General features: G+C 44.7%; 1 non-coding gene across 1 annotated transcript; it reads right to left on the bottom strand.

Annotated features, from left to right (window-relative positions):
* Nucleotides 1–6,533: 6,533 nt before the first annotated feature.
* On the bottom strand, nucleotides 6,534–6,667 carry LOC111755400 (small nucleolar RNA SNORA2/SNORA34 family). The gene has a single exon (XR_002789952.1). It is a non-coding gene; the product is annotated as a small nucleolar RNA SNORA2/SNORA34 family (small nucleolar RNA).
* Nucleotides 6,668–9,430: the final 2,763 nt, after the last annotated feature.

Here is a 9,430-nt window from a genome sequence, read left to right as displayed (position 1 = left end):
CAACCATTGTGTACCCCATCAACCATGCTATTAAAAATAGAAGCTTTAAAAGCAACGGTAACAATTGTCCACTGAAGCTGCAGCAAATGCCCACGAGGCGCCTCTCCCTCTCCCTGTGGGCTGATGTGTAAATATTTCTGTCTGTTTTGTAACCCTAAGGCTGAAGAATAAAGATCCCAATTTCTCAAGGTTCCCCTAGTGAAACCCTGTACAGTGTGCATGAAATCCCCATGGGGGCAGGGTGGACGATGTAGCTTCAGGGCAGCAGGAAGGGCGGATGGCCGGCTTGGTGGACTGGCCTGGAGTAGATACGGCCCTGCTGTCAGTGTGGTGGAGAGCTTGGGATCCACCCCAGGGTCATAAGAAGCCACAGGAAAATGTGACACATTGTGAGGGTGACCTTCAGAAGGGAGCTGGTCAGACCTGAATTTTGGCATGACAGGGCTGGAGTGCGCGCCAGGGGATTACTGAGGAGGAAAGGAGAATGCAGGTGACAGAGACTGGACCAGGTTGGCAGGGGTAGGAACAGACAGAAGAGGACAGATGAGCCAGGTGTTCCGGAGGTGTTATGGATTGGAAACGGGTGGTCAACTTAATGCCAGTGGAATTAAATCACCATGGTACTGAGTACAGATGTTCCACCTGAGGAAAGTTGCCAGCATAAAGAGAGATGTGGAGGAGGAAAAGCTAGGTGTTGAGGTGTCAAGATGTTGAGGCGTTGAGGCATTGTGGGTTCTCCTACAAGTTGCTGTTTGAGCCATTGGTTCTCCTGGAGAAGCTCTGGTCCTCACATCGAGCATTGCTTCCTGGCTCCAGAGGCAAAGATGTGTGTCGCTTGGTCTCCAGGATGAACTTGTCATGCTGGCTTCCTGGCATGTACTCGACTGTGCTTATCTTCAGAGGAGCTCAGGGCCTCCATGTCTCTGAGAATGGCTGTGTGCTTTTCAGGACAGCCCTGGTCTTTATTGTGAGCATGACTTCTCAGTTCTAGCGTAGAACCCTCAACCTATCAGCCCAGCTGGCATAGACTTTCTAGCTTCCACCGCTGACCTTTGGGCCTTCCCAGCACGGATCTGTAAAACAGACTGGCATGAGTCCTTCTTGTGGGCTTTAGACCTCCAACTGGACTCATGGGAAGCATTGTCATGAGCTCTGGGTCTTCACGTGGACTCATGTGGGACACTGCCCACATGAGTGGGGATTCAGGCCCTTGGCTAAATATTCTGTCTTTAGTGTTATGGATAGATTTCCTGCAGTTTCTTGTGTTAACTCTGAGTGACCATCATAGATAATGTTATAACTGCATGTTCTGCTTCTAATTGTTCCCTCAAAACCCCTGACTACAACAGGAGGTAACGAGGACATGGCGTCCCTCATCCAGGAACTATTTATTGAGCACTTGTTCTGTGCTGGGCATTGTTTTGAGTGCTTGATACAAGACAAAGAACATTTCAGGGAAGGTGCTCAGATTCACGGTTTTTAGTACAGGTACACTGATGGTGACTCCATTCTATTCCCCTGGACAGGATTTCTGAAAGAGGGCTGATGTGGAGAAAAATCACAAGTCGTTTGTACTAGAGGTGCTGGTGTGGCATGGGGTGGGAGAATTTAGGGAGGCTGGAGGTCTCTAGAGCCAGGGCTCAGCCGAGAGCCTTGGGCTATGCACAGAAATGTGGGACTCGATTGCATTTCAGTGGTGCTGAAGTCGTGATATAGATCAGATGGCTTGAAAGGAAAAGCAGAGCATAATAGACAGGTCTCGTGGAGCCAGAAGTCTGTAAACAAGAAAACAGAATAGGAAGCCTCACTGCCTAACCCTAACCAGAAAAGATAAACACAAATTTCACTAGAAAAATTCCCCTGGGAATAAATAAGTCATGGACATCGGGTAGACAGAGAGAGGGATAAAACAAAGGAAGGTGCCAATGGCCTTGGCACTTGCACAAAGAGACCAAAGAAACAGCTGACAGGCAGGACACAGAAAGAAGGCCAGGTGCACAAATGATAAGCAGCCCCCACCTGCAATAAAATAGAGGGAAAACACAGGAGGCCGGGCTAACTTTAAGGCAGCGTGTGCTCACACCTGTGCACTAACAGACACACGCGTGTGCTCACTCTAGACTCACCACATGATTCACTTTAGGGTCACTATAGACTAAAATAGCTCTCCACAGGCCCCCTCACTAACTCTAAGCTAACCAAAGTAAGGCATCTAGCCACCCACCCCCAAAGAGAAGCCCTTAGCGGTTCTTCAAGGACAAGGAAACAGGCGGAAGTGAGCTGTACGCAGACAGCCAGAAGAAAGGACGCTAGGCAGAAGGGCCCAGAAGCCAAGCCAGTTATGGGAAGTTCTGTGTGGCAGGGGCACTCACGCGCCCCCCCCCCATAAAAGCAGCTGGGAACAAAGGATCTACAGGCCCCTCATCTTTCTGGAACTCCTTATCCTGAATTTTTTTCTTCTATCTATCCATTTTCTCCGTTTTCCCCTTCCTTTTCCTCTTTACAAAAGAATGTGTTCTTTTGTAAAATTTTTATGGGAGCTGAGTTATAATATCCCAGCAGGCTGCTCAGGCAAACACAGCCACGGTGCTCTTTCCCCAGATGCAACATCTTTGGAGCACTGGCCACAAATGCAAAAGGATGACTACCAGACAAGGACAGTATCCAGCCCTGAGGATGCTGGCCACAGATTACCTGTGATCAGTTCTCTCTGTGGACTGAAGGCGTTTAAGGTGAAGTCATCCCAGCAGAAGAGATGCTGTGAGCAGATCTGATGACAGCCTTGTAGAGATCCACACAGGTGGTGACATCTTTCATCAGAATGGCCACTGAGGGAGCCAGGGCCTCCCTTCCTCTCACCATGATTTTCCTTGGGAGCAGTCGTCAGGCCAATAGATGCTAAATCAGGGCCAAAAATTCCACTGGGGAAACACAGTATAACCCAGAGGACCACAAAGAACAGCGAATCATGGGGGGCTTTTTTCCTGTTCTATGTTACAGTTTCTCAGTCCAGAGCCTTGGGATAAAAATAAAAAGCAAATTCAGAAATGCAGGCCAGCCTCGGATAGCCTTTGCACACATATCTCAGAAAACCTCTCACCCATTCTGAAATGTGGCCTTAACAGCCATTCTCACCTCCTTTAGAAGAAAAAGTAATTAAAATTTCTAAATTAATTAATTGGCTGTCTATGTTTATCTGTGAGTCTGTCTTAGGCCTCGGCCCCTTGCCTGGCGACAGGAGCTGATTCATAGTAAGTGAACTTCTATGATCACTGGTCCTGGCTGAGCCCTGTAGCAGCCTGTGAGGCCAGAGATACCTCAAAGGGAAGATAAGGCCACAACTGAGGACACCTTGGCTCCAGCACTAATTAAGTAAATAGACTACAGCTGAAGAAATTTCACTCCTGCAATCTCACTCCTACCATAAATGTCAGCCTGGAGATAAGACCTGGAGATAAGTTCTCCTTAATTGGTATAATTTACTACTTGGAGAAATCTTTGAAATGACTCCCAAGGTCCTGCTCATTTCCTGTTGCTTTCCTCAGTTTCCCCACCCTTTGGTTTGGACCTAAAAATATGGGCAGTCCAGAGAAGTCTTTGTCTTAGCCCTCAGAGTCTCAAGCTCAGCTAAAGGGATTTGACCCTCCTGGGGCCCTAAAATCATACCACTTGTCTCATTTTATTTACCATACACTCATTTGGGAGATCGGGGATCTAGGTCAGGACACAATAACTGGAGCCTGGAGCAGGTTCTAAAATCCCTGGACTAGGAATTTTAGCCTGAATGAGTAAGTCCACCCAGAGTGGAAAGGTTTGGAAACAGAGGAGAGCTTCACAGGAAGAAAACTTCCCCAGGGACACCTGGAGAGAAGAGAGGGAACAAAAAGGGTGAATCTTCCCACTGTGAAAAGCCTGTATATCCCGGAGTAAAATATGGGGCAAAAAATTTCAGTGGAGGAACAAAGTTATTTACAACTGCTCCAAAGCCTGCTTAAACGCTCAGGGGCTCATGTGCCAAAGAAAGACAACAAAAATGTTAAAAGAGGTAGCCAAATATAATTCATGGTTTCCTCAAACAGGCACTATAAACTGATATTTGGGAAAGAGTTGGGAAAAATTTTAAAAAGGCACACAGGGCAGGACAAATCATTTCCCCTGAGACATTTTCAACTTGGAATCTGGTCTGTTCATTTTTAAGTCCGTTAAAGAGCTCACAGTCAATAGTCTCTGATTCAAACATGAAGGGGAGAGAGCTCCTAGCTGAGGTGCCTGCCACCAAAACAAAATTTCTAGAGGGATTACCTCAGCAGGGACCAGAGCCTTCACAAAAAATAATATCTCATATGGCTCTATCCAAAAACTTACAGGTAGTACAGGAAGAGGCAGCCACGTGAGGAGAGAATAAGAGAATAATACCTTCCCTGCTTGCTTCCTAATTGGAGTTGAATGAGACACTAATGATCATGAGTATTTTACTCATAAGCCTTTTGAAATACAACTGCTAAAAAATCTTAAGCTGTGGTTAACAATGAAGTCCAAAGTCCATTTACTGTGGGACTCTTGCAAAATGTTTTGGATACATATCAATTGATACCTTATGATATGTCATGCCTGTCTCCTGCTCAATTCCTTCATTTTGATGTAAAGCTGAAAACTCTTTGTTTTTGAGCAGGCTCATAAAAACAGGACGGGTCGGGGGCTGGGGATTTAGCTCAGCGGCATAAGCACCTGCCTTGCAAGCAGTCAGTTGTGAGTTCGATCTCCGGTACTGATAAAAATGAAAAAAAAAAAAAAAAACAGGACGGGTCCCAATTCATGTCCAGCAATAAATGAGGAAATGCCTTCTGGGACAGGAATATATGTAACACTTGAGGAACAGATTCCATGTCCTGAAGAGTTATTTCCACAGTTGGCAGGATTAGTAAAATAAAAAGCACGGATAAGTATTCCAGAGGATAGGGCTCTAGTGATGTCCTTTTTACATATTCTACAAGGACCCCAGGAACGGCAAAATTACAAGAAGCCATTTGCAGACAGGCATGAAACACAGAAGCTGCAAACATTTTAACTCTACAATCAGCATATGAAAATGCTAATTGGGATTGCAAACAGGCTTTAAATCCTGTAAAGTCAACTAATGATTTAATGACATGTAAACATATTTTCAAGCATGTCAGGACATTGGAACTGAGTCCTATAAGACAAATATGATGGCTCAGGTTATGGCTGATGCAAATGCAAAAAAGAATAATGTGAAATGTTTAACTGTGGAAAATGAGACATACTAGAAAAAATTGCAGAGTTCTTTGTTAGATCTAATAGGACAGATGCTGCAGGTGCAGCACAGCAAGAGAAAAGTGCCTCTGGTGAGCAGGACTCAAGTTCCACGCCTGGACTCTGCCCAAGATGCCAAAAAGAGAGGCATTGGGCTAAATATTATCATTCGAAATTCCATAAGGATGGTACATCTTTGCCAAAACACAAGATGAGGGCCTTTCCTTAGGTCAGCAAAACAATAGAGGAGGCTCGGCCTGTGAATCAAAATGTCAGTCAACTTCACCCAATGCGAACTGGACAGCAAATTCAAGAACAGCATCAGAGGTGGCTCCCTGGAGAGACGTTAATTCACTCACCAAGGAAACCATTCAAAGTGCATGATCAGATCTTCCTGCAGCTTGCAGAGTCACTCTCATTGGAGGTGACCAGCCCACCTCAATTCCCACAGGAATTTAGGGTCCCCCCCAGCTGAAGGAACAGTTGGTCTTGTGCTGGGAAAGGCTGATCTAAATTTAAAAGGAATAACTGTTGTGCCTCGTGTGATTGATAGTGATTGTCAGGATGAGATACAAGTTCTTGCATATACTATGGATCTCTGGGTTTTTGAACAGAGAGACTATGTGGCACAATTAATTTTGTTACCTATAGAGAAGCCTTCTTTTATTAAGTATAGACAGAAAAACCCTCAGAGCAAGATTATAAAAAGAGAAATTTATTTTACATAGGAAGTGACTAAAAACAGGCCTATGTGTTTTGTTTTGTTGTGTTTAATTTTTATGTTAAAGGGGATAAAATTAAACACAACAAAACAGAACAAAATAGGATATAAGAAAGCAATGTAAGAGATATAAATTTCAAAGCTAGACGACCTGAGATCTTCACTATCATATTGTCTCTTGTTTTCTTCCAAATAGTTGTCCATGTCTTTGCAAACAGAGAATTCATACAAAACAACATAGTATAAAACTGACCTGAACAGAATGAGGAAGGCATTTTAGTTCTTCAAAACCAGACAACAGGGAAGTCACTAATGGCTGTTTTGGAGTCTCTTGTTCTCTTCAAAATAGCTGTCCATACTTTCATGTATATTGAAGTTCAACAAAACAAAACAGGCAGGGGGAAAGGGGTTGCTTGGTTTCCTGGTGCTCCAGGTCTCAGCATGGCGCAGGTCCCAGTAAACACAGGTAGCTCCCATCCTGGGCTGCCAGAGCCTGCCACACTCACAGCTGCTCACAGGGGAGAGGGAGGTTGCTTTAAGCTGTTTCTTTCTAATGAAATGAACATTTCACTGCCCAAGTTCTGAAATGGCTTTTTATGGTAAAGACATCTCTTTAAGCTCCTGCTTGAAACCAACAGCATCACGAAGCTGCCAGCCTTGATTCAGGGCCAGCCCTGGTTATATCTCTTAGGGCGCTTGATATCTAGATAAAATAACTCATCTCCTGAGTGTTCAATAACCAAGGTTTGGAGACCAAAATTAAATAAAGTGATGGACTAAGATGATAGCCAATTTTTGTTCTCACCCTCCAAAGACCCAGGACAAGAGGGAGACTGTTGGACCCCAGAAGACAAGAGTCAACCGATATATGAGGTGCTAAAAAGGAGAGTCACCAGAAAAAAGTCTCTAAGTTTCAAAGGGAAGCCAAACAAGGTCACACAAGACCCTGACTGTGACAGCTGACACTGACAGAGGAGACATGGTTCCAAAAAGAATGGCCCTCAACTTGATCATGATAGCAAGAGGTTAATTTTGATTAACATAGGTCTCAGTTTAACTTGGTCTTTGACACCCAGCAAAAAAGTGTAACCAAAGATCTCTTAAATCTTTGTGATACACACAAAACACCAAAAAGGGGCTCTCATCACTGGCACCTGCTGAGAGTTACAGGCACAGCTGTAGGCAGGTCTAACAGCCTGCTGGTTAAAATTGCACTTCCCATTGGATGTCTGGATGTGGCTCCTTCCCCAATCTGCCTTTCCATTCTAGGGCTCACATTTTGGTGACCCACACTTTAACCGCCTGTTAAAAGTTTGATTATTCTCGCCAGGAGGCTGACAAACTCCCAGTGATCACACAGATGAGACAGAGGAGAAAAGTGCCAGACTCTTTTTCTCAAGGCCCATCATGCAGCCCCTTTCTTCAAAGACTTTCATCTGCTGCCCCCTATCAGTGACCCCACTGTTTGAAGAAGCCCAATCCTGTGTTGCTTACTTCCCAGTAGCAGTGGGATGGACATCGGGGAGGAGGAATCTGTAAGCATTGTGTCTTCTACCCAGTCCTGATTAGAAATAGTTAAAAACCAACTTTATTGGAAGCATTCTCCTGGGAATAAGTCATGCACAGGGGGTAGACAAAGATACCCAGATTCCCAGTACCCTCCCCCCAAAAAAGATTTCTTTGGACCAGGAATATAGCTCAGTGACACAGCGTCTGTCTGGCAGGCTCAATGTCATGAGTTTCGATCCCCAATACTGAAGAAAACAAAAGAAAACAAAGGAAGGTGCCAATGGCCTTGGCACTTGCACAAAGAGACCAAAGAAACAGCTGACAGGCAGGACACAGAAAGAAGGCCAGGTGCACAAATGATAAGCAGCCCCCACCTGCAATAAAATAGAGGGAAAACACAGGAGGCCGGGCTAACTTTAAGGCAGCGTGTGCTCACACCTGTGCACTAACAGACACACGCGTGTGCTCACTCTAGACTCACCACATGATTCACTTTAGGGTCACTATAGACTAAAATAGCTCTCCACAGGCCCCCTCACTAACTCTAAGCTAACCAAAGTAAGGCATCTAGCCACCCACCCCCAAAGAGAAGCCCTTAGCGGTTCTTCAAGGACAAGGAAACAGGCGGAAGTGAGCTGTACGCAGACAGCCAGAAGAAAGGACGCTAGGCAGAAGGGCCCAGAAGCCAAGCCAGTTATGGGAAGTTCTGTGTGGCAGGGGCACTCACACCCCGCCCATAAAAGCAGCTGGGAACAAAGGGTCCATGGGTCCCCCACCTTTCTGGAGCCCCCATTGTCTTTTTTTTTTATCAGGTAGCTATCTGTCTTCTTTCTGCCCTTCTTTTTCCTCTTTACAAAGTATCTTCCTTTCCTCAAACTTTGTCCCTCTAAGTTTTTACTGGGGCTGACTTACAATGTCCCAGTGGGCTGCTTGAACAACACAGCAGCAGTGCTTATCTCCCAGATGCAACAATGGGAATACAATCCCAGCACTCTGGAAGCTTGAGGCAGGGGGATCACAAGTTCAAGGCCAGCCTGGACTATTTATTTATTTAATATAGGTACCGGGGATGAAACTCTGACCTCCTGCTTGCCGGGCAGGTGCTTATGCCGCTGAGCTAAATCCCTGGCCTATGCCTGGACAGTTTAGCAAGATTTTGTCTCAAAATAAAAAGGGCTGGGAGTGTTGGGTCAGTGTGAGGCCCTGGGTACATCCCAACAATGCTGAGTGCACAAATGAATGAATGTAATGATGGTCCAGGAGGGAAAAAAGGAATCAGAGAAACAGAAGGAAAATCAAATCTTAGGTCACAGAACCTAAGGAAAGTGAACATTTCAAGGAAGTGGTCATTCATGTCCAATGCTGCCCAAGGTCACCCACCTAACAGGTGAGGATCCTGAATTTGAAACCAGGCCTAACGGTATAATAAACAATTCTGAGGGGAAACTAATAGCCCATTGGAAGCAAAGTTCTAAAGGCTGACAGTAAAACACAAAGTAACAGTATTTTTTCCAATAGCAAATTTTTATAATCTCAGCATGAAAAGGTCCTCTTAATAACCAGACAGGGCAGGACATACAGAAACCATAAAATAAGAAAACAGATTGAAGAAAATTTTCTACAGCACATTTGACAGACCCAGGGTTACTGTCTCCCCATATATAACAACCCAGAAGGAAGATGATTAAAAGAGATGAACAGATAGTTCATAAAACTTGGATGCAAACAACCATAAACATGCTTAAAAGACAAAATACCTCTGTAACGTTGAAGAAAATGCAAATAAACAATAGTGAGGTATCATTTCATGGATTGGTAAAACAAAACTGGTTATGCTGTTGCATAAAATAAATACAAAATCGTTTTGAAATGTTTGGCAATATTTAAGTGAAGGTCTACTCTTCATTTGGGCGCTGGATATGTGAG

This window comes from Cavia porcellus, unplaced genomic scaffold (assembly GCF_034190915.1).
Source record: "Cavia porcellus strain 051 isolate PalLab524CR breed Dunkin Hartley unplaced genomic scaffold, mCavPor4.1 scaffold_7, whole genome shotgun sequence".
In the NCBI taxonomy this organism is placed as follows: Eukaryota; Metazoa; Chordata; class Mammalia; order Rodentia; family Caviidae; genus Cavia; species Cavia porcellus.
Note: the sequence above shows the minus strand (reverse complement) of the source record. Positions and strands in the feature narration are given on the sequence as shown.